Genomic DNA, 23478 nt, shown 5'->3' on the forward strand with positions numbered 1-23478 from the left:
GTCAGACAATAACAGTTTATGAGAAACACAAAACCATTAAGAACATTGCACTCACTTGAAAGAACATTAAAAAAAATTTCCAGTATATAGAATACTGTTAATATAATTGCAAACAGAAATGTTTAAAGCACATTTAAGTGCCAGTTTTCAAGATCTGTTTATATCAACAATATCTGTGCCTTTTTTTGACCGGCACCTTGGCTTGCTGCTTCCTTATGGATTTTGCTACTTGCTGCAGATCACACTAAGAAGGTGATGAGGGTCAAAGTTTAAAAATTTTCTTGGCTGCCTTTTCTCTCCTAACATTTTGCACGTAATATGATTGTGAAGTGTGATGTTGCCCTTGTACTTGAACCCTGTTTTTTTCCCAAGGCCTTCATTTTCAGAGTCCTGTCAACAGTTTTATTTCTTTCTTTACTTTTTTTCAGTCTCCTATTTATAATTCTCCCTTTTATGCGAAAAATGTAGGTGTAGAGAGGTGTCTTTCTGAATATAGAAGTAATATGGAAGTAAAGCCTGTCCCTCCTCCAAAGGTTAAGGGTGAATCAAATTCTCAAACTGTGAGTGAGTCTATGTGTCTGTGTTGGTTTTGTAGGGGAAGAGGAGAATTTCAGGGACAGGACCAAGGCTGGAGATGGTAAGGTGACTTTTTCTCTCATGACAAAATAAGAATGCAGAAAGGACACATGCCTGGTTGTGTAAGCATGGAAATGGTCTTTGCTCCCACACTCTACATAGACCCTCTGTGAAAGAAACCCATAAAAAGCTCTGGTGTGCTTCTTGGTGGACAAATACCATGATATGACGTTTATTTTTTTGAATGTTCAGCTGCTGATGGACATGCTTGTAACTATTCTTGAGAGTGGGTCTAAGAAGCACACGGGTGTAGATTACAACCCAAAGAATCACAAAAGCCTTTTTGAAGAGCTTATTGCAGTCTGATAGATGCATAAAACATTTAATCTACTTAGTTACTTGCATTAATAAATAGAAGGTGTGCTTGACTTTTAATAGTTTTACGATAAATTAAGTAGCATTATCTGATTTGGAATAGCTCCTGGTCTGACAGGTGGCATTAGTGTACAGGTGCTTGGGCTTTTTTATATATATTTTTTTTCCTGAAAGCTTATTACAGAAACGTTGGGAGAAATAGAGAATAGAAGAAAAGAAGATCTTTTTATTTCCAATAAAAAAATTGAGAGCACAGGTGTGTAATGGCTGGTTTCATTGCAAAAGTATCAGTTTCACCACATTTGTATCAGCTTAAGTGAAAATGTACCAGCTGGAAAAATTAAATCAGCATGAATCATACATCCAAAAGGTCACTGATCTAAAAATATCCATCCCAAGAAAAAGATAAAAATTATTTATGCAAACTAAAATTGCCAAGTAAAAATTAAAATCCTTCTAAACATTCTAAACTTAGGACATTAATTAATTTGAAAGTAATGTGGAAAGAGGCAAAAAGCCACCCTGTGATGTCACTTTCATTATATGGAACACAGCTAAGGAGATAAAAGAAGATCATGGAGAGCCCAGGAGAAGATTAAGCCTCTTTATCTCGCTGTGGGAGGGGGAGAGCATATCTACAGGTAGTATTTTGTGTAGGGGGAAGAGGGAGGAACTCCAAATGACTGAATTTTAATGTGCACTTCTATCACTTCAGTGTACTAATGCATAACAGGAGATATGCATGCGGGTGCTGAGGACCATAAAGTCACCCCAGTTGTCAATCAAAATTACAAAGCTAACAAGGAAAAGCCAGTCCCTCTTCTTAATAAATTCCAAATAAAAATTACGAAAGGAAACAAAACCAAGCTCTGTGGGATGCTGTACCTTCTTGTCACAGCTTATTGCTTAACAAAAATGAAAAAAATAAAGCATAAGTACCTGGTAGTAATGAAAATTGAGTGGAGGTGCTCTTAAGTAAGAGCCTAGAGATGTTTTGATCCAAAATTAGAGTGTACAACGCTTTGTCAAAATTGGTTTGTATGCGTGTGCGTGCCAGAATTTTGGAAGGATACTAATTAGCCTTTCTTTTTCCTGTGGTAAAATCTTATTACAAGATCATGCACTGGCAGAAGCACCTTTGCAAAGACTGACATGCCACTTGCTGGCCAAGGAAAGGTTGAACATATGGCCACAAAGGGAAATGACACGTGTATTGTCCCATATGACTTTTCCCAGCAAATATGACCCATGTTTAATCTTATTAGTAAACAGCCCCCTTATTCTTTTCTTAGCCATCCAGTTACACCAAAAGGGGCAGACGGGCTCAAAATAAGCTGTTTTAAATAATATAGTTCCATTAAATTCAAGGAAATAAGACTGATTTTCACTGATACCTGTATCAGGCCCAGAATATTTACAGAAAGCTTTGATATTTTTTCTTCTGTCTGACAGCTGTCTTGGTTCTGCTTTAAAATCTCATGTCCATGCATCTCCCTCTATCTGCCTATCCTTTCTTTGGATCTTGTACTGTCATACTGTGGGGGCACCTTCCGTGTAAAATCACTTCTTAATTGCAAGGTTCCTAATGGGCTTAATGAGTTTCTCTTCTTTCTCGGAGTGTCCATGTCTGCTTGAAGTCAGGTGGTATCCTTCTTTTTCTGGTAATTTTATTGACTTCATTATTTTTCTTGCATTTATTTTTACAATTTTTTTTTCAGAGAGGTAGGAGGGCACATAGAAGGAGGAACAATTGCCATAGAAACTCTTCGGGGCGATAGGGGTGAAGAGACTTTGCAACATTTTCTAAAGATGGATAAATTCCAAGTTTATTTAATTTCCCCTGGCAGTCAGTCCTTTTCACTGCCTCATCTCCTTGACTATGGGCTATCTAATGCACTTGTAAATCAGAGATTAGACCGGGTGGTGAATCACTGCATCAGGAAGCAGGAAGCAGAACAGAAGCAGGCGGCCAAGCAGTGGATCATTGCATGAGAAAGAGGCAGGAAGGCGATGGAGTACACTGGGAAAGTGAATGGAGGAGCTATAGGAGAGCAGGAGCTGAATAGGAGTGATTATCACAGGCTCAATTTAGCAGCTAATTCAGTAAGGTTGTGGTAGATACATTCAGCTTAACAGGGGTTGAGGCATTTAAGGTATCACAAATGTTCACCCTGTCAATTAATCCATGAAAACAAAACTGCATTTTAAGAAATAAAGCCAGTTATCCTAATTATGTAAAAACATATGTGCTATTGTTGCTGTTTGCTGATACAGCTATCATTGGCAGGATTCCTCCCTCAAGTGTTTTCCTGAACAACATTCCCAAACTGGCACATTTTGTTGTGGGCATTATCATGCAAAATAAATAATAAATGCTAATTTGCTAATTGTTTATGGCATTTACTGCACAGTTTCTAAACCATGGAATACCGGTGTTGATATGATTGTTTTTTGATTATATCTAGTTTTCATAAAAAGAAAATCAAGAAACACTTGAAATATTCATGTCTTCGTGACACAAAATGTCTTTCTAATACAAAGCACAGCAATAGAGGGTCAGTCATAATTCTGTTTTGTGCTTGTGCTTTAGGACTGTGATTTTTTGCAGTAATTTTTATAACAATTTCTCAAACTTAGCTTGCACTGCAAAGTTTTTGGCTAAAGTTCTTGCTCGTTAAACCAGCTTTCTGCCTCCAAAGTAAAATTACCTCTGCAAGCAACATAATTCTTCAGCCAGCAAGGACAAGAAACATCAGCTGTTTCAGTTGCACTATTAGATGAAGAAAGGCAAAGGATAATCTGTTGCTTCTCTCCAAAACTTACCGTTTCTGGCTACCAAAAAACTTCCAGCCATGTTTGGATCCCTGCTGCCACAAGGGAGAGAGAACACCCTTTTCGACAGCAAGGAAGGATTCCTGGCAGCACCCGGTATCATTCAGGAGAGGGACAGGGATATTAACCCTTCAGATAACCAGGAGGACTTCAAAACACGTAGATCTGGGCTGGACAATGCTGCACAGAATCCAAGGCAAGAACCCACACTCAGGTCATGAATAGTGTAACTACAGGCAGCAGTCATTGCTCATCTCCACCTGCTTCTGTTTTAGTAGTCTGGTGCCAGTGTGTCTCCAGTGACCCTGGGAGTCCTTTCTCGTGCCACAAACACCTCACATAAAGGCTCTCAGGACACCTTAATGTTTGTGATGGCTCGAGTTGTGGAACATCCCTGAAGCAGACCTAACCCTTTTCAAATTTTCACCAACGTGGTTTTATCTTTTCTCCTTGATATTTTATTCAATGTGCATATTTGCCCTTTTCAGAACCCCCTACTAATTGACGTTGATTAGGAAAGGAAAATCAGAACAAGCAGGGCAGCTTACATCCCCAGTGATTGTCAGGTGTAATAGTAGGGATCAGGGGGAGCGCACGATACAAGGGCTGAGCATGCTTGAGTTCAAGGAGAAGCACGAAGGGTTAATGCACAACATGGCTGAAGAAAAGCAGAACGCACAAGAAAAATATTAGAAGACCAGTGAAAGGTGTAGGAGGTCAGTAAGTGTGTAATGGGACTTCCATGGATAAGACAAATAGCTAGAAGGAAACATACACTGGCCTGTGGGAAAAAAACCAGGATGTGTCAGAAAACATTTCACACACATCTTAGTGTGACTAAGTGTAAAAAAAAAAAAATAAAAAATTAATGTTGAGGTTCATAAGCACTGAAGTGTATTGCAATTTGCACATTGTTTAGCACAATTTGATATAACTTTGTTTTCAAATCATGACCTAGGTAATGAGTATGACATTCCTATTTATACATATTTACAGGCACTAACATCTCCTCTACCCTATTCATCACAGGCATTTACAAGTTATGAAAAATCCAAATCCAAGCCAACTATGCAAACAACTAGACAAAAGCAGCATGCTGTGCAGTTCTGACTGATGGTTAAAGGGACCTTTACAGCCTTGTTGAGCTCTTCTAATTGTGCCAGGTTATTCAAAACCAGCAGTCCTTACACTTCGCTCCTCCATCCCGCTAGTTTTCGCTCCACAAGTATTATGGAAAACATAACATACAGTAGCAACAATAAGAATACTTACTCATTACAGTTCAGGCTAGCCATGAATCTCTGCCAGGATTTTTCAGTCTGTTTGGTACACATTCAACAGCTTTGTTGTCCCTGTTCAGTAAAAAGGCAAACGGTTCTCAATTGCTTGTCAACAAGAAGCAAACGGTCATCTAAGATCAGCGCTGGCTCTTTAAATCCACAAATGTAGGTCCCGAGTTGTATTCCTATAGGTTCTGTTGGAAAAGATTTTATATTTATAAGGCTGCAGCGTCACATACCTTCCCCACCTAGTGAATGCTGTTCATGAAGCATTCGCATTCCATAAGCCTGGGTGCTATCGTAGAAGACTGTAAGGTCCCACATGGCCATGAAACAGTAAATAGCAAGCAATTTCTTGCTGTCTCCTTCAGTATGATATAATGAGCATCAGATTAAATTAGTTACCTGTTCAAAGCAAACTCATTAATGTACTTCCATAGGCAACTTTCCAAAAAAATTGTAGAACTTCTTATGACAGCTGCTTGTGGATACTAAAATTTTACAGGGCTTCCAAAAGCAGCAGCAGAAATTACTGGAAAAGGAATTAATCAAAGACTATGAAAGACCATGTGAAGACCCCTGACCTAGGAAGTCCTGAGGCTGGCAAGGTGTTCTGGAGAAAAGCCACCACTTGCCTGGTCTCCTCTTTCTCTCGGCATCTGTTGCTGGCTGCTGCCAGAGAAGTACGAAGCTAGACGGACCTTTTGTCTGAGCCAGTGTAGCTGTTCCTCTGTTCCTGTGTACTCAGAGGCACAACATGGTGAGTTAAATTGGGTTATGCACCACACTTTTGCCTCTTCCAAAATTCACGTGTCCCATTATTTCAAATCTGCCTGTTGTTCCTGTTGCCACAGTCCTGGCACACCTGACTGACAATCTGTTCCCATGCTGGGCTTTCCAGCCCCAAACCTCATTAACCTTTGGTAACTCTCTTGGCCCAACAGAGCTGAATTTTGGATATGAAAAGAGAGGAAGGCTGGGTATCCACATGGCTGTGAGGATATTGTGCTATGCCAGAGCAGATTGAGCTCATGTAGCTGTGCAAAGGGAGGGATTATGTCCGCTGTAAACTCCCTGGCCCTTCTTGCCCCCAGTGAATCAGCATCTGGGCTGAAGGTTGGCAAATGAACAATCTCCATCTGCTGTCACCAGTGTCTCTGTGCCAGAGGACATAGCAACCTTCATGAAATTTGGGGTCACTGGTGATTTTCCTGGATTTGTACTGCAGTATAACATGTCACATTCTTTAATGTTTGCTTCCTTCTGCTTTGTTGTGCAGTGCTGATCATGAAATGCCTAGGACACCTTGCTGGTTTTGTGCACCGCTACCATCAGCCGCTCCACTTGGTGTCTGCCACAGCTCCGCTGGCTACCTTGGGAGTTGAGTCTGTGGGGAGCTCTTGTCTGTGAGCGGGTTCTGGTGTGCTACTTATCTCTCTGGGGCCCTATTTCTGATTGAGAGATTGAATAGAGATATGAAAAGGCGTAATCAAAAATCTAAAACAGAAATGTCAAAGAATGGGAAAAACATAGTGGGCTGGAAGAAAGGGAATTATGAGAATTCGAACCTGAGCTCCTTGTTGATATCCCACAACACACAGCCCCTGAGGAACTGTGTTCAGCAGAGTTGCTAGGGTCAATATAAAGTGTGTATAGCATATCTTTTGCCAAAATGGACTTTTAAGGGGAGGACACTTGGCACTGGCAAAGGCAGTTCAGCAAGTATGTATCTGTCCTTCCAGTGCCATGTGTACAAGCTGTAATCAGCCTAAAGTCCTGCCAGAAGAACTTTCTGGTGTAGACATGACCTCAGTCCTCTACAGCAAGAAACCCAGGCTAATATTTGTGCAACAAAACTGTGCGTGCAAGAATTTAACGTCTCTCTTGCAACCATACAGGCGTGATTGCTGTGAGGCTGAATGACCAGTTAAATGGTGAGCTGACTGTTCATACAATCTGGAAAATGGTGCATACACCTAAGCTATAATCAAGCTATACTAGTTATAATCACACCTTGTTGCATATAATATTCTGCAATTTTGGAGGAAGTTACGTTTACCTTTTTATTTCTATGTTAATTTGCCTCTTCGAGAAAGGGATGGTTTTTGTCTGCCTTCAGTAACACTCTGGTCATTAAATAAAAAGGTATCACATGTTCGCACTACTTCTGTTATGTATGATAAAAAGGTATGATACTATTTCATTATGTAGTTTATTATGAACCCTGCTGTTTTTCAAGGAATGGTGCAGTTACAAACATAATTTCCTCTTTTTTTGTGTGTGAAATGTATTCTGCATTCATTCTGTTAAGCAGCACTTTCCCATGAGTCACAGATACTGCCTCATACACATGGTACCAAGTCTTTTTATCTGATTAAGTAAGATTAAAGTGGAAAACCTTTTAATCAACATGAGTACTAAATTTAAATTGAGAAGGTGCTTTGTGATCAGCAGAGATCTCATGTCCCCCCCTTCTGTGATTAGAGGGAGCGACTCGTCTTTGCCACTAGCTGACTTGTGTGTGTCACTTGTGTTGCCAGCAGCAATAGTTTCATGTGCTGATCCTAATGAGTCGCGACATGTATTGTTCATTATTCTGACATGAATTTTTCTTTTGGACAGATGTTCTGCGTAGCATTAGTAAAGTACCAGCGAAATACAGCACTGTATTACTGTTTTCAAAGAAAGTTGTTCCATGGACTATATATTGAAAAGCAGCTTCATGTTAGGAATGTAGTTTCAGCTCTATATTAGCATGAGCATCTCATCATAAATATTTTGGGGCACCTTTGGAATGTGCAATAGGGTAACATACATGGAAATGACACATTGAAAAATCAGTTTGTGAAAACAGAGGACTGGTATCATAAGGATGTAAATACATACCAGACAAATGACTTAGTTTTTATTACACAAGGCTGCAGATGAAGTTAAAATAGTAAAAACGTGCATTTGAGAAAGTGAGGGAGCAGTTAGGGTGGGCAATGGGAGGTCTGTAGTCTGCTGGTGTGTGATCAAACAACTTTAATCAGCAACGCATCTCCTTTGGCATGTAGAACTGAAATTCCGCTTTTAAAAAAATACTGGAAAAAAATCATTGGCAAGGCTATTTAGGGAATTTCATGTAAATGACGGTTTTCCATTTTCCCACTGAAAGGAACATACTGGGTCTTAAGATAACATTGGGTCTTACTCTCTTACTACAGTTCTTTCGGAGTGGTGCTGGGAGCTGGTTTTCCCAATTGGAAAAAATTTCTGTTGAAATTCAGAATCCAGTGCCTCTATCACACTTTCAATATTCCTGCTTGATACCCATAAAATATGTGGCTGTTCTGGCTAGCTAAAAGAGGAGTGGAAAGAGAGAACATTTTCCTTTTATGTAAGCTATAACATCAAATAATACCTTTCCAGCATATACTGTTGCCTCATGGCTAGGCAGTGTACATTTCTGAAGAAAAATAAACCATTTCAAAGTATTGCAACAGAAAGCAAACTGAAGTCTTTTTTCCAAGATATTCCCTCTACTTTTTTTCTGTAAACCTGGAAATAATTGATCTGGATTTCGGTCTTGTGTTACGCACAAAAGAATAGCCTGGCTTTATCCAACTACTCCTTTTTCTATAATTGCTGCTATTTTTCACAGTTGCTCTATGTTGATTTCTGTACTTTAAAGGTTTCCTCTTGCTGTCCTGTGCAATAACATATAGAATTACAGCCTCACAGAAAACATGCAGTAAGGAAAGATGCTATGACTATAAATCCCAACAACCAGGTTTCTGCACAGATAGATATCTAGGTTTGTATATCTTCTTTAGACCCAGGATCAGCTCTTCCCTGAGAAGACATGGACAGCTAATACATGAATAACAGATTCAAAATAATAGTATAAATACCCCTCCTCCCTAAGCAGACATAAAAACAAACGCAAAACCTAGATGGAATGTGCCTGATTAAAACGAGTTTTCTAAATCCTTTTAGAAATCCTTTAAATACACCAGCTATTTGCAAGACATGCTTTTCTTAAAGAGCTGCATGAGTTTATAAATCAACCATTGCAATCAGATGGAAACAAGGAGGTACTTCTTTTTTCTTCTCATTTGCCTACTGTGGTTCATCATCTTTTAGAGAAACACAGCGAATACTGTCAGTAGGGAAATTAACATTATCCACCACTAATCCCAACAATGCAGAAACATCCTTTTGTTCCCTGCTATGGTTATTGGTGTTTTCAGTGTCTCTTAAATATTCTTGCATCAAACTGGTGGAAAAACTAGTTTACGTTTAATCAAGCCTATGACTTACAGTAGCAGTGGGGTTGCTTAGAAAATAACAATTTGATCATGAAAAAATTCAGAGGTTTTGAAATTTTGGGGAGACTCCATTTGGAGGTCATGGAGGAAGAGGGGAGAGCCCAAATTCAGTGTAACCAAGAAATAAGTAGGCCAGTCATCTGAGAAATGAGACAGCCTCAAACCAGAGACACAAAGAAAGAATTTGAACTTCACAGGAACATTCCTGGTTAGTCTAAGGACTGGCACATGCTCTGGTCAAAATTTGAATTGGATGTGAGGCAGTGTACAAGAGTACAAGTGAAATTCTCATCAGACCAATAGACAGACCTTCATAAAATGCTTTGATATTGCTTGAACAGTAATTTTGACACAGATTTTTTTTCTGTGGGTTTTTTTGGTTTTTTAGGTTTGTTGGGTTTGTCGGGTTTTTTTCCCCCTTAAAATAGTGATACAATTGAAAATTTGAACTGCCTGATGTAGGAGTCTTTGATACTCTTCTGAAAAGACAGCAGTTTTAGTAAAGGAAAGCCTTTAGCGTATTTAAAATGTAAGTATTATCTGTTGGCTTGACTTTTCTCTTTGATGCTTTTAGGTTTATAGCATTAGCCAAAATGAATCAGATTATTTCTCACAGCTCTGTGCCTCTTTATAAAGGTCAATGTTTAGTTACAGAAAATGTTGGAAAGAGGATACATGTGACATTTTATGCTATTGATTTGTTTATAATGTATCATAGTGGCCTCCAGTGCTTTAATTTCCTTACTAGCCCACATTTAGTGCTGCTGTCAAGGTGGGAAATTATGTTTTATGTCTTTCCTGAGTTTCTCTGACCTTACCTTCTGCCTGCATTTCACCACTTGACAAAAGTCTTTTTGTCTTTGGACTTAGGCTTTTAGTATTCAGGACAGTAGTTAGTTGGTCTGTAGCCCTTTTTACTTCATCTCTTGAGCCTCAAAGAATTTAGCACCATATCAGCTATGTTATTACCCAGTACATACTTACTGTGGAGAGATGAGATGCTGAAAATAATGTAAAAATTAAATATTCATTGACTTGAAGGTTAATTTGACTAGGAGTGCATGTGTGTAGGAGTAGTGTGCTTGCAAGCTCTATAGCAAGTAGGTTTTCAAATTATATAAGTGACAGGCTGATTTCAGAGTTATAACATTTCATCTTGATGACCAACAATGGAAATGGAAATGAATATATGAAAAAAACAGTTCTTGTGAATATACTGTCTCACTTATGCTAATGGAGCAAATCCATAAAATCCATGCAGCAAATCCATAACAATGGAGCTAATCCATATTTACATAACGTACCTGGGATCAGGGTGAGGCTTTTAATTATTTGGTCCTTAGCACCTACATCTGGTGTACCTGGGATAAAAGGCTGAATTTTCAGTTGTTTAACTTCCATGGTAAAGCTGAAAGCCCTGGTAGTAAGAAAGCAGGATGGTACAATCAAAAGTTATTCGTATTGCTTCTCATTAGGAATTTGCACTGTGGGGTAGAAAGCTGCTTCTGTGGGAAGTGTAGAACAATATTCTGAACATGAATTAAAAATGAAAAACTTAGAGTTTTACAGTGCATGGAGCCTCCAGACACAGGAATGGGTATGGAAAGCAAAAAGACATTTCAAAACATGGTACTATGTGTTGCCAGATGAATAAAAAGAGGAGTGGCTTCCATAGAGAAAAAGCTGCAAGCCCAGAGGTCCAAAAGGACTAAGTGAGCCTTTAAATTTTAGGTTTAGCCCCACTGGAGACGCTAGTGAGTTAGAGATTAGGATACAGTTAGTAGTTTTCCCAGTCTGCTCTTGGTTTTGGGGGCCATTCAGAATCTTTTTTAATTAGATCACTACTGTTGGTCTAAGGGAGTTGGATTTTTTTTTCCATTCCTCTGCACTATCTTTTAGCATATTTACAAAATGTGGTCAGCAGGAACGTTAAAAATAGGTCTTCTAACACCAAAATATATTGGTTACTTTCGACTTGGAGCTCTCCCTTTTGTTTATCATTCTGCCTAGGACAGAATTTTAAAAGGCTATTTCATTTTATAAGCTGTGCGATCTTGTGTTCATCTCACAGGCTTGTATTTTCACCACTGACACCTCTGACACACAGCACACTCATCATTAGAAGTCATTGCTTAATTTAGAATACTGTTTTTTCTAGTATGTGTGAGGTGTTGGCTCCGCTTCTGTGCAGAGATTACCTGAGGCTGCTGAATGCCTTCTCTGTACATTGCCCAGTTATGTGATGCTTGGGAAAATTAGTGGGTGATGTTCTTTCACTAGATAGTTCTCTCATATTTTTCATGTTGAGTGTTCCTATACATGCTTCTGAGGTGCCCTGTAAAAAAAAAAAAAAAAGACCAAAATTTCATCCTTTTGAAAATTGTTTCTCACTCATCATATAGTTCAGCCTTTGTATTATATGCCCTCTGAAATAAACATGTGAGTTGAGCTTAATAAAATCTCAAGTTTCTGCCAAAATGTTAACATTGAAGTCTGCTTCTGCCTTCCTCTCTGTGTCTGAATCTGTTTGCTGGTATGTGGATACATGTATGAGCCTTTATGTATTAATTAAACATGCAGGGCGTCCTTTCTTTTTTACAAGTGGGTCTTTAACAAGAATTCAGAAAGGAGAAAGGAAGTAAAATTACAATTAACTTAAAGAATTTAAATTAAAATGACAACATGAAAAGCAAATAAGCCTAACTTGAGTTTACACTGAAGAACTCTGCTAGCTTTCATTTGTCTCAGTCGTCTTGCTCTCAGGATAAAGTATGATAATACGAATTTTTCCCATTCTTCTTAGCTCTGGGTTTACCCTTCAATGAAGGATGAGGCCCAGTCTTAGTTTCAGGTCCTGATGTTCCTAATCTGGAAGAAAACATGAACAAAGCTGAGAATAACAGAGAATTTAAGACTATTCTGAAGAGCAAAAGTCAAGACAGTAATCAATGTTTTAAGAAACTAAGAAATAAACACAAATGGAGATTGAATCCATTTTAAAATGCAAAAACTGTAAGGCTTGCTGTAGGTAGGTCAATGAACTAGCAACCTCTTTAGGGTGTTTAGGGTGTTGTAAAACAAGGTAAGAGAAGAGTGATTTTCTGAGGTGGCGAGTACCTCAGTAGAAACTGTCTCTCAGACAAAAAGGTGGTTGTATTTCAGGAGGGGCTGGGGGCTGTGTGAAATCAGGACATGCCACCAGACTGAAGCTGCGGCAATGTTTGCTGTGGCAGAAGCAGTGAAGGCTGCTGGCACCTGCCCCAAGCTCCATGGCAAGAATTGCACGTGCACCATTTATCGCAGTGTCCGCGGCACAGCCAGGAGAAGGCAGTTCTCACTCCCCGGGAAGTCCAAGTTATATCTAGAATTAATACACAAAGCTGACCACTATCACAGTTATCACTTACACTTCGAATTCATACTCAACCTAAGTACAGAATACTGGGTAAAACTCTTCTGAAAGAGCAAAGTTAATGGAGGAAAAACATCAGCTTTTGCTGCTTTTAGGCAGAAGTACAGCAATAGACTGTGAAGAAAGGTTAAAACTGAAAATATGGGCAACATAAATGGAAGCTGCTGTATAGTCCAGTGCCTGCTTGGCTTGGAAGGAGTATGACTAAGTGAAACGCAGAGATTAAATGGTGCCCAAGCAAACAAGAAGACACCACATCATGCTTTAATGTTGAGTAACAGTGGAGGGAAAATGAGAGATCATTATATTTTTAGCATCTGGTCCTTCTGGGTTTTATTTGCCTATTTCTTTTCTAGTATAACTTGCTCTGGTGTAATTCGAAAACACAATGTACTTGTCTTTTTGCTGCTTGCTTTGCATCTCTGGACCACACTATTTGAAAAGGTAAATTAGTTTCCTTCTGCCATTTTGTGGTTTATTGTGAGAGAACCAATCTGTGATAAATCCTCTTGCTTTGCTGCAGTATCTGCAGCCAGAATAGTCTCTTGTCTATGTTCCACTGAATGAAGAGGTAAAAAAAATGTTAGCCCTGTCTCTTTCACTGCCAATTATCTCAATATCAATTTTAAACAGATTGTCTCCATTATAAAACATTATTTTAGAGAAGAACATTAGTATTGCATTGAAAATGTACTGTTTTCATTCTTTTTTTTTATTACAAGTGGTGAAACAGAACAGAGGAATGATCTTCATCCCGTACATGGAGATTAGGGACTTAAAAATTCTGGCTAGAGTAAACAATGGCCCTACACGTGATACGCATAAATGGACGTACCCCCCTAAATTCCTCTTGAGAGAGTAACAGATCCACCCCAAAACTGGAATTTTACTGTGCCTTTTCTCTCATTACAGTATTACTGATGGAAATAGAATGTTGTTAGTCTCTAATGAAAACACATTTCCTATCTGCAAGTTTCAAAAATTCTTTTCCATACCCACAGTGAACACTCTTTACAAGTGACATGAAAGGACAGTTTTAGATTTAGATTACAAGTTAACATACAGAAAACTTTGTGATGTGAAGCTAAATAATCCTGAAAAAATCACAACTCTCCTCCACACCTCCCCAGTAGAAAAACAGAAACAAGTATGCAAACTTCATAAAGTATTTTGTATTTGTATTTGGCTTTTTCAGCCATGCTTTCCCAGACATACTGACAAACAGATAAGTAAATCTGAAGAGATTTTCTTCCTAAATGGTGAACGATTCATGCTGTGTAAAACCTTTGACATGTATTCAGCACTTTTGCTCATTATTTTTTTTTATTGTGTGGCCTTTTTCTCTTAAAATTTCAGTTAAAATTGCATGGTTTATCAGCAGGATATAGTATATGAAACTGAACAAGAAAGTTCATACTTTCAACACTTGTTGAAAGGAAAATAATATAGAATATAGTCTGTATTCTCCATTTGCTTTGATTAGACACCAGAGATCTCCATGTACATTTTCAAAGCTAGGAAGATGAGTTTTCAAAGTAAATGTATCCTAAATGGCATTATAGAAAGTGATGGCTCCAGTGGTCAGTGAGGATACAGCAGAAATAGATGGAAAGGTTTTCAACGAGATGGAGAAAAAAGGGGTTTTTTGTATGAGTCTAAGTGAGAGAAATTCTGTACTTGTCAGAGGAGGGAGAACTAAAGCAGAGTTTGTTCTTTTCTGGCAAACCTCTTTTTAAATTTGTGGTCTGGATAAAGAAATATGCCTTCTAAGAAGTAATTAATATCTTTTATTAACATCACGTCTCAGAGTGAGACAGTAATTTTGTTTGAAATTCGCTGCCAGAAGATAAATTAGCATGATTGAACTGGGAAATGTGAAAGCCATAATTCACATGCTTTATTCAGGTAATTATTTAAATTATAGAAAAGCAAAAGAGGAGGGTCTTACATTTTAATATATCACAGAATAATCAGGTGTCAGAAAAGTATGCAAAACTTGAAAAGAAATGTCTGCGAATTAACAATTTGCAGTTGTTCTTTCTCTGAAGATAAAAAGCACTATATATAATCTGTAGGCTACTAGTGATGCAGACTAATAAATTCTGGCAAAAGGTGGTAAAAAATTCCAACCCTTCTTATCTTTTTTATTTTCTTGAAAAGTTGAAGACCATTTTTAATAGAGATGATTGAAACTCATCATTGAAATTCATTTTAAAAGCTTTTCTGAGAGGGAGAGTGCAAAGAGGAACTTTCAAAATATCAAAACAAGGGCAAATCTACAACCCCCACATTTCTTTAAAAATTATGAACTTCTATTTCAAAAACTTGGAAATGAAATTAAGTGTGTAATTCCAAAGTTTATGGCTTGCTGTATCCCATTAGACTGATGTATTTATTATTTACTTTTGGTTTGCTGAAATGCTCTTTTTAAGATGTTTTTGAAATGCTTGGAAAAAGAAAATTCAAATGAAAACTAAAATGGCAAATAAAACAGGAATATGTAGGGACAGAAAACTCAGAACATTATACTACTGGGGTTTACAGAATTGAATAAATCTGGTTGAGACATAGGATTTTTCTGTACAACTTTATATCATACATAAAATGAGTGAGACTTCACCTAGAGCTTTAACGTCCTGAGGAATTTCCTTCAACTATTTTGTCTTATTGGTTTTTTTAAACGTTAATGTTTTCATGCCTCTTGCAATAAATAAAACAACAACACCAAACCTACAAGAATTAATGCGGGAGAGCTTCCTTATGGTTAAACTGCTTGTGGTAGTGTCAAAAATCTGTTTAAAATAGATGGTTGAACAGTATGGTAAACTTGTCCCAGTTTTATTTGCTCCACAAGGGCAATGTTACAATTCTACCACTGTACATGAGAAATCAGTTTCAGGACCAACTAAGAGAAGAACAGGACTGTTATGAAGTCTCCCCTAATCCCTGCAAGGGTATGGCATGACATGGGATTACCATTACTTTCATCGTGTTTTACATATAGATAATAATTTCGCAGTTGTCAGAGCAGTACTCAGTTGATTTAAAAATCCATTGTAAATGGATAATAATAGCAATTTTATATAATAATAGCAACCTCTGTTAAGGTTTGGCTAATATGGTAGGAATTTAGTGCTATCAGATGTACACTGAGTTTGAAAATATTGTAAATGTTTAATGGAGTTCAGACTTTGTCCCCAGCTAAGGTTTCCAGAGAAAAGACACGAACAAAGAGTGTGAGGTTGAGAAATCATTCCTGCTCATTCCCTCTGAAGTGGGATTATGGTCAAGGAGAGGTCTGTGAGATGTGAGCCTCAGGCAGGTCCCAGAGCCTCATTCATCCCCAAGGCTGGACCTTCATGGGCAATGCACCAGAGATAGATGAAGCATCTCTTTGTCTTTTTTTTTTCCTTTTTTCTCAAAAAGGACTCTTGTTGGGTGGCATTTTTCCCCTTGGGTACCCTTTTGGTTCCCAAAATCCAGCTAATAGATTCATCTGAATGATCAGCTCATGCCTTCTATGCTTGCGGCATCTCAGGCACTGTTTTAAAGCATGCTGTTGAATTGCCACCACTGGTTCGTCTTAATAGCTGGCTCTACACAAATCTATTTATGCGGTGTATCTGATGTGCTTCTTTTTGGCAGACATCTCAAACATATGCATAAGATTAACTACAGTTAATTTCTTTATAAGCTTAGTAGCTTCAGAAGCTATTTGATCTTTGAATGCATAAGTGAGCACAATGAATGCAGCCATCATAAGGATATTATGGAAGCAGTGTCCATAAAGTTGCTAAACAAGCACATCCAGCGATGAGATTATTTGCAGCTGGAGACCCCTACTTGCTACAACAGTCTCCAGTGCTGAAATGCTATTATTTAATTATCTCTTTTGAGATACAAGGCTTTGTACTCTGTTACATGTATGAGTTTTTGTAATGGCAGCTGGTCTGCTCACAGTGTTTCAAGAAGCCTCTCTGCTCCAAAAAGGCTTGAAATCGACGTTAAAGTGAATTTACAGAACAATGTTATAGAACATAAAAACTTTCACTTTCTTAGTAATGTCTAGAACACGTTTGCTACTTTGCCACCCAAAGGGAAAAATAACAAACAGTGTATGTAACAGTAAAAATGAAGAGACTGTAGGTCTGTCTTCATCTACATATGATTCTGTATTGAGTAAAACATTATTGTTGTTGTTGTTGTTGTTACCACAAGGCATTTTTTGCCAGGAGTAATGTTAATTCTGAATACTAAAAGCTTCCTCTGAGATAAAGGTTTCGAATTTTGAACAAATTGAATGCTGTGGGTGATCAGTAAGAAGTAAAAGTCATCCCTTTACTGATACAGTGGGAGAGGAGAGAGAAAGGACCATGAGAATACGGTAAGTGGTGATGGGGGCGAATCAGGCTTTACATTGTGAGAAGACTATTCCCTTCTTTTTATGGAAAGAAAAGAATAGGCTTGCAGTAGAAACTACATCAAAACCCAATTTATAATGAGTCTTGTAGAGAAAATAGATAGGAGACAGAAGATATAGCCACAATAAAATGTGAATTATTTTGAGGGCTCCTGACAGCAGTCTGGTGTTTTTCATAGCCCTACCTTAGTAGGGAGCACAATTCCGCACTCTAGGAGTCTGAAAAGCATACATAAAATGATATTGCTAGGAAGAAATGGACTAGTGATCCTGAAGCACTTTCATGTCATATGCCATTACATAGAGTAGGAAAAAATAATGTAATCAAAGCAGTGACAGACTGAGAAGGAAGAGAGGGTATTTCTAATATTTCTGATTCTGGGATTTATTAATGCTGAAATAAGGAAAAAGTATTGGATGTCACAGTTAGAAACTTTTGATAAAATGCTTTTGTACTTCAAGTTGTGAATTTTTCAAAACCAATTCTTTTTCCACAGAAAGCATACAGATTGATTTCCTACTCAAAGTAATACCTAACCCCATCACTAGGGTATTCCAGGGTCCAGTCCATAATCTGTGCTCTCTGATATGCCTATTGTTTAGTTGGCAGTGGCATTTTTGGATTTTCATTTTTCATAAAACTGTTGGCAGTTCTCATTTTCGTGTTTATACAGATCAACAATTCTCAGAGGTCTCAAACTTCAAATATGCTTCCAAAGCTTCTTTCTTATTTCCTAGGCTTTGCCCCAGTGAATGCCATGGACATTTTCACAACTGCTGCTAGGTGCCAAATTAAAATGAGGGGAAGCATGTTGAAAAGCCAGTTCAAACATGTAATTCTATACACTGTTTGAGTGTAGCACTGAGTTTTCTGGATTACTTGACTTTAAATTTTATGTTTTAAAAATATTCTAAAATATTATGTGGAAGAATAATATTAAACAGAAAGCTCATCTTCATTCTCTTATATTTTTAATGCATTCAGCCTTCTGTATAGCAAGAAGTCATGCTGATTCAATAACTAAATAACCTAAGTAAGTACTGTCTCTAAATGCTAAAAGAAAATAAATCATCCTTTCTGCCCACTGAAAATATAGCAATACATTTAAGAATCCTAACAAGATGAACCTGGCACAGTTTGCAGTTCAGGAATGGGGGGAATTCGCTTGGTGCTTATGTTTCATTCTCAAATCCTGACATGTCTTCTGATTACAAAACATGATTCAAATCTTCCAGTTGGTGTCAACTGGAATAATTCTGGCCTTTGCTAATTTATACAAGGCTGAAGTTTTATCCTAGGGATGCATCTACATTGTTCTGGGCCAAGTCATGTAAAACTGCTTAGGTTGGGAAGCAGCAGAGTCACGTTGCTGTGGCTTTTTGCTCTGGCTAACACACCTTGCACTTGAGCAGAGTTGGTTATCTCAGACCCCTGGCTGATGATGTCCCGACTTTCCAGGGCAGGATCCTTTTGGGTGGCACTGCAGGATCTCCCATAGACATAGTCAGTATTTTCATGATGTTCTGTTGTGGACAGCAAAGAATATTAGAGTTACATAACAAAGCTTGTGCAATGTTATTTTTGTGCTGGTCAGCCTGAAACAGAAGATGCAGAGTAACTCTTTTACTTAGGAATTTCACTCACTTGTCTGGACTGCGTGTAACATGCCAGAGAGATAGCAACTATGACATTTTTGATTTGAATGAGGGTTGGCTTCCCTTTATATTTTAACTTCTCATCCCATCTGCCAGAGATGTCTTTCAAGTTGGTTAAGTTAGCTAGAATCACATGAAATCAATCCACTGCATACAGAGAGATTTTTTCATTAGGCAAACACACAGTTTTTTAGTCTGTCAAAAAATCTGTTTTAATTTTTTTCCAAAACTTCTAAGTCAAATCAAAAGAGAAGGAATTTGATAGGAAATTACACGCTTGACAAATAAACTGCTCCAACAATTGTTTTGGGTGACATTTCTTTAAAAAAGTGAATAAAACCAGCAAGGGGGAATGTTATCTAACCCTGGAATAGAAAGGGGACAAAAAGGAGTAAGGTTAATTAATAACTTTATATGATATATATATATGTATACACACACACGTGTGTGTACATATTGAATTTGTTTTCTTGAAAGAGTTCTTGTTATTTCACTGACAAGTGCCACCAAGGTGATCCATGGAAGGTTTGACAGAGTGAGACAACTTGTGGGATTAGCACTGTCAAACATATAGAGAGTAGATCAGTCACACTTTCTACCTATTGAAAAAGAAGATGCCAGATCAAATGAAAGGCAAAGCACTTTTTAGCACCTTTCCTTTTCAGCCATCTCGGAATAGAGCTCCTACCTTAGCCAGCAGCCTCATCAGCGAGGTCATTGCTTCTCATTCTGCTGCTGCAGGCTGTGCTGTAATTAACTGGTTGGACCGCAGCACACGGTTTTACCTCAGTCGAGCTAGCTGTAATCCAGCTACCAGAGCAGGGAGCACAGCGAGTGCGGGATTTGAAGAGAGCCCACCAGAGACCCTCTGGACTTGCTCATGTAGCTAAAACTGGGTGACGTGGGCTATGCCTATGCTAGTAACTAGAACAAGCCGTGCCTATGTGCTGGCCCCGAGGGCAAGTGTCACAGCATAGCTCACGTCTACACAGCCACATTCTCTTCATTTCCCAAAATAGAAGTCCTGGACTGCAGCGTCAACCGGGAGCCACTGTTGGCCTTTGCTTCCCCAGCCTATTCCCCAGGAGAGTGCTAATTGGCATTGGCCAGAACTGGGCTAGGGAGCACGAATGCAACAGGAGCATACTCGGTAATCACACACCAGTGCTTGGGTCCATGGACTCATCTCCATTAAGTAACACCTATACACATGGCCACGCGTACTAGGACCTGAACAAGCTAAACTAAAGCTGTCCTATATGTGCTTCACCCAGCCTTTCTTCCTGGGTTGAATATAGGTACAGCCTAGTGTATGAGCAAGATGCTAGCTGAGATTAAAATAGTATTCAAATAATTGGATCCCAGCTATAAACACCATAATATCAGTTTTTGCACTTCTCTGTCCTGCTGTGTTTGTTATACAGGAAGGGAAGTCTAAATCATTTCTCTGTGTTTATGAATTCCCAATGTGCATTAACATTCAGTGCAATAAACTGGAAAATGCCAAGTGCTATTTTAAAGCTTCTTTTTCCAGACATGCTGTGCTTCATATTTGGTCCTTTTTCTTGCAGGCTCTATAGCCACAGAAAGAATGGTGAAGACAACAGGATAAATAACATACTTAATTTAAAATGATTTTGCAAGCTTTTGCAAGTAGATTTCTAAACTCTTATTATGTTAAAGAGTTATTTCAGTTTTTTTACTTTAGGGTAAAAGAAAGTGTCTTCATATTAAGGGACTGTTTTCTCTGGGTTGGTTTTTTTTTTTTTCTACAAACTAATGGTAACGTGTAATGTTTTTAGTTTCTTGGAGCTGGAGAAAAGCAGAACTTTTTATTTATAGAGGTTTATAAAAGGATCTGATTCATTCTCCAGAAATCAATGATTTGGTGTAAATAATAGCATGTTCTTTACCTGCATCACTGAGAACCGTTGCACTGCTTACATGGGAACAGATTAGAGTTTATACTAAAAATCTCCCAGAACCCGGGGATAAACAGAGATTTGGATGTGGTGACTAGTAACGTGACAACAGTGGGTGGACGTTGAGTGGGAAGAATGTAGAATTTGAATGCCACCGATTCTTTGGAGCTGAGAAACTGATAAGGAAAAAGAACCTGGCATTTATCCTCAGGATCTCTTTGGATGCAGGCAATCACAACTCCCAGTGGCAAATTCCCAGAGGAACGGAATAGATTCACACACTCTAGTGTTTGCTACCATTAGGGGTGGAAATAGCATGTTTAGAAATACTATTTATTTGAGGAGATAGTGGTTACTAATATTGCAGCTTTCCAGGTAGGGACCGTGCTCCAGCTGAACAGAAATCATGTTGAATGATGGCATCAAGGTGCCAATGGCCTTTGTTTTTGTGTACATAGTATTAAAATTCCAGCTGGGGGGGAATGAACTAGTGGTCAAAGCATCAGGTTGGAGTGGATTTGCACATCTGTCCTTATTCCCTGTTCCCCGAGTCATATGCAATCCTGTTTGCTAGTTCCTTATCACAGCTGTGCTGCCAAATTCTCCCGCTCTGGTTACACCCACCCGAGCATATTTAGTGCAGTCAGTGCAGTTTCTCAGTCTTGACAGCAGGGTAACTGAGTCAGTCTGAATTATCTCAAAAATAACAGAGTCGGGGAAAAGCAAAAGCTCAGAAACCCCACTGCTATTTTCTAGGAGAAGCTTATGGAAAAGTTAAGGAGGAGAGGCAGAAATAATTTGTTCTTCTTTTAATAACATTGGATAACTTACTCCCCCGGTCCTGTATCATTCAAATAGCCAAGATTTGGGATAGGGACAGGTCGTGATTTTGGATACTGTCACCCACAGTAGGTTTTGTCTCATCAGTATGACTTCATAATAAAGCTCTGACAAGTTTTAATTTCTGTAAAGTATCAAGTGCTTTGCAGAATCTGAAGCTTCGCATGCAGAGGCATATATTTGTATGAACTGCCACTGAAGACACGCATGAACTGGTAGTTTTTTCTCTTTTGAGTTATTAGGAAGGATTACATCCCAAGGACACAAATAGACAGGACACCTGCGAAATGTTTCTAAAGCATTAAAGCAATTTTGCATGGTTTCTGTTAATGGCAGAACCTAATGTCCACTAAAATTAGAGGGAGATGCATGAGAAGCAGAGATACTCAGGGACAAGTGACCAATACGCATTTATCATGCTTAGCAAAAATATTCATTTTCCACATTAGCAACACTGACTAACCAGTAGGCAAGTCCCAGAGAGCTATTTACAGTACAGCAACCACAATTGCTAAAAACCTTTGAAAATGTACTGCAGTACTTTTCCCTAATGTAAGTAAATCCTTGAGAACAGCTGACCCAGATATCTAAGGTAATTTGAGTATGTCACCCACGTCCTATGCCATACAGGTACGCCAGAAGCCAAACACCTTTGAAGGCTTTCAGCTTACAGTGATTTAAATGTATCCAATGCAAACACTCTCTAAATGACACTGAAACTGAAAAAACAACAATAGTACCTGGAAAAAAATGAGCTTCTTATGAATAAAGTATAGAGTTATCAGAAGGACCTAGGTCAATCTAAACTTTAAGTTATTGTTAAAGTGCTGATTGTTTGCCATAATAGGGCAACTGTGCCAAAGAAACAACGGACTACAGGAACAAATCTGATATGTGCGATAGCCATTTATAAGTGGATTAAGAGTGCATGTGTAATGTGAAGTGACAAGAATTTATGTCTAATAATAAAATCATCCTTGTGAAATTTTCAGGCTGTCCAAACACACTGTGCTCCAATATCATATGGACAGTGAATAACTTAAAGGACCAAAAAATGCATTATCAATAGTCTGAGGCAAAAAAGTATTCCTTCATACTCCTTTTCTCCTACAGAGACGAAGCTATTGAAAATGCCCTCCTATTAAAAAAAAAAAAAAAAAAAAAAGGTAAAATAGCTGAGACATAGAAAGTGAATCTAAACCTTTGCCAAGCGTATCAACAAAACTGCCTGCACATACCATCACTAAAGACTAAGGCATATATCCCTACTGCAGGAAATGACTAGAAAAATGATTATGAGAGTATCAAACATGCATAGGGTATGTATAGCTGGTCAAAAAAATTAGCTATCCATTTCGCTATGAATCCTGTTCCTGGAACTTCTACACTGCATATATATTACAATATAATCCTAGAGAATTTTTTTTAATGAATGAATGAATGAACCAGCTAGCTTTCTTGAAACCAAAACAAATCCATCTAAAACCACCACAGAAGGTTTTGTACCCTTGTATGTCCTCTTAGTACGTATATCCTCAATTACATGGTAGAAAAATATTACTATGATGGGTTACAGCTGAGTGGTCACATTATTACAGACACTGAACTCAAAAAAGTAACCCTGCAAAAAGTAATAATTATGCCTGAGAGCACCAGGAGCACCACGTGGAGGGTCAGGGGACAGGGACATGACCAAGCCATAGGACAGACTCTACATGCTCCCGGTTTCCAAATTCTCACCTTCTCATAAATACCATCACAGCTACTGAGTCTTGACACTGTAATGTGAAATAGGTTTGCTCCCACTTTCGTTGATGACACAGTAAGATTGACTTGAAAAGAGGTGTACTTGGAC

General features: G+C 38.4%; 2 long non-coding RNA genes across 2 annotated transcripts; both read right to left on the reverse strand.

Moving 5' to 3' along the window:
- Window positions 1-5729: 5729 nt before the first annotated feature.
- Window positions 5730-11704, reverse strand: LOC134516096 (uncharacterized). Its single transcript, XR_010071217.1, has 3 exons — window positions 11572-11704; window positions 10678-10790; window positions 5730-5799 (listed from the first exon to the last, which is right to left on the reverse strand). It is a non-coding gene; the product is annotated as an uncharacterized LOC134516096 (long non-coding RNA).
- Window positions 11705-12129: 425 nt separating this feature from the next.
- Window positions 12130-19740, reverse strand: LOC134515927 (uncharacterized). Its single transcript, XR_010071170.1, has 3 exons — window positions 19550-19740; window positions 18604-18729; window positions 12130-12241 (listed from the first exon to the last, which is right to left on the reverse strand). It is a non-coding gene; the product is annotated as an uncharacterized LOC134515927 (long non-coding RNA).
- Window positions 19741-23478: the final 3738 nt, after the last annotated feature.

Source organism: Chroicocephalus ridibundus, chromosome 5, assembly GCF_963924245.1.
Source record: "Chroicocephalus ridibundus chromosome 5, bChrRid1.1, whole genome shotgun sequence".
Taxonomy (NCBI): domain Eukaryota; kingdom Metazoa; phylum Chordata; class Aves; order Charadriiformes; family Laridae; genus Chroicocephalus; species Chroicocephalus ridibundus.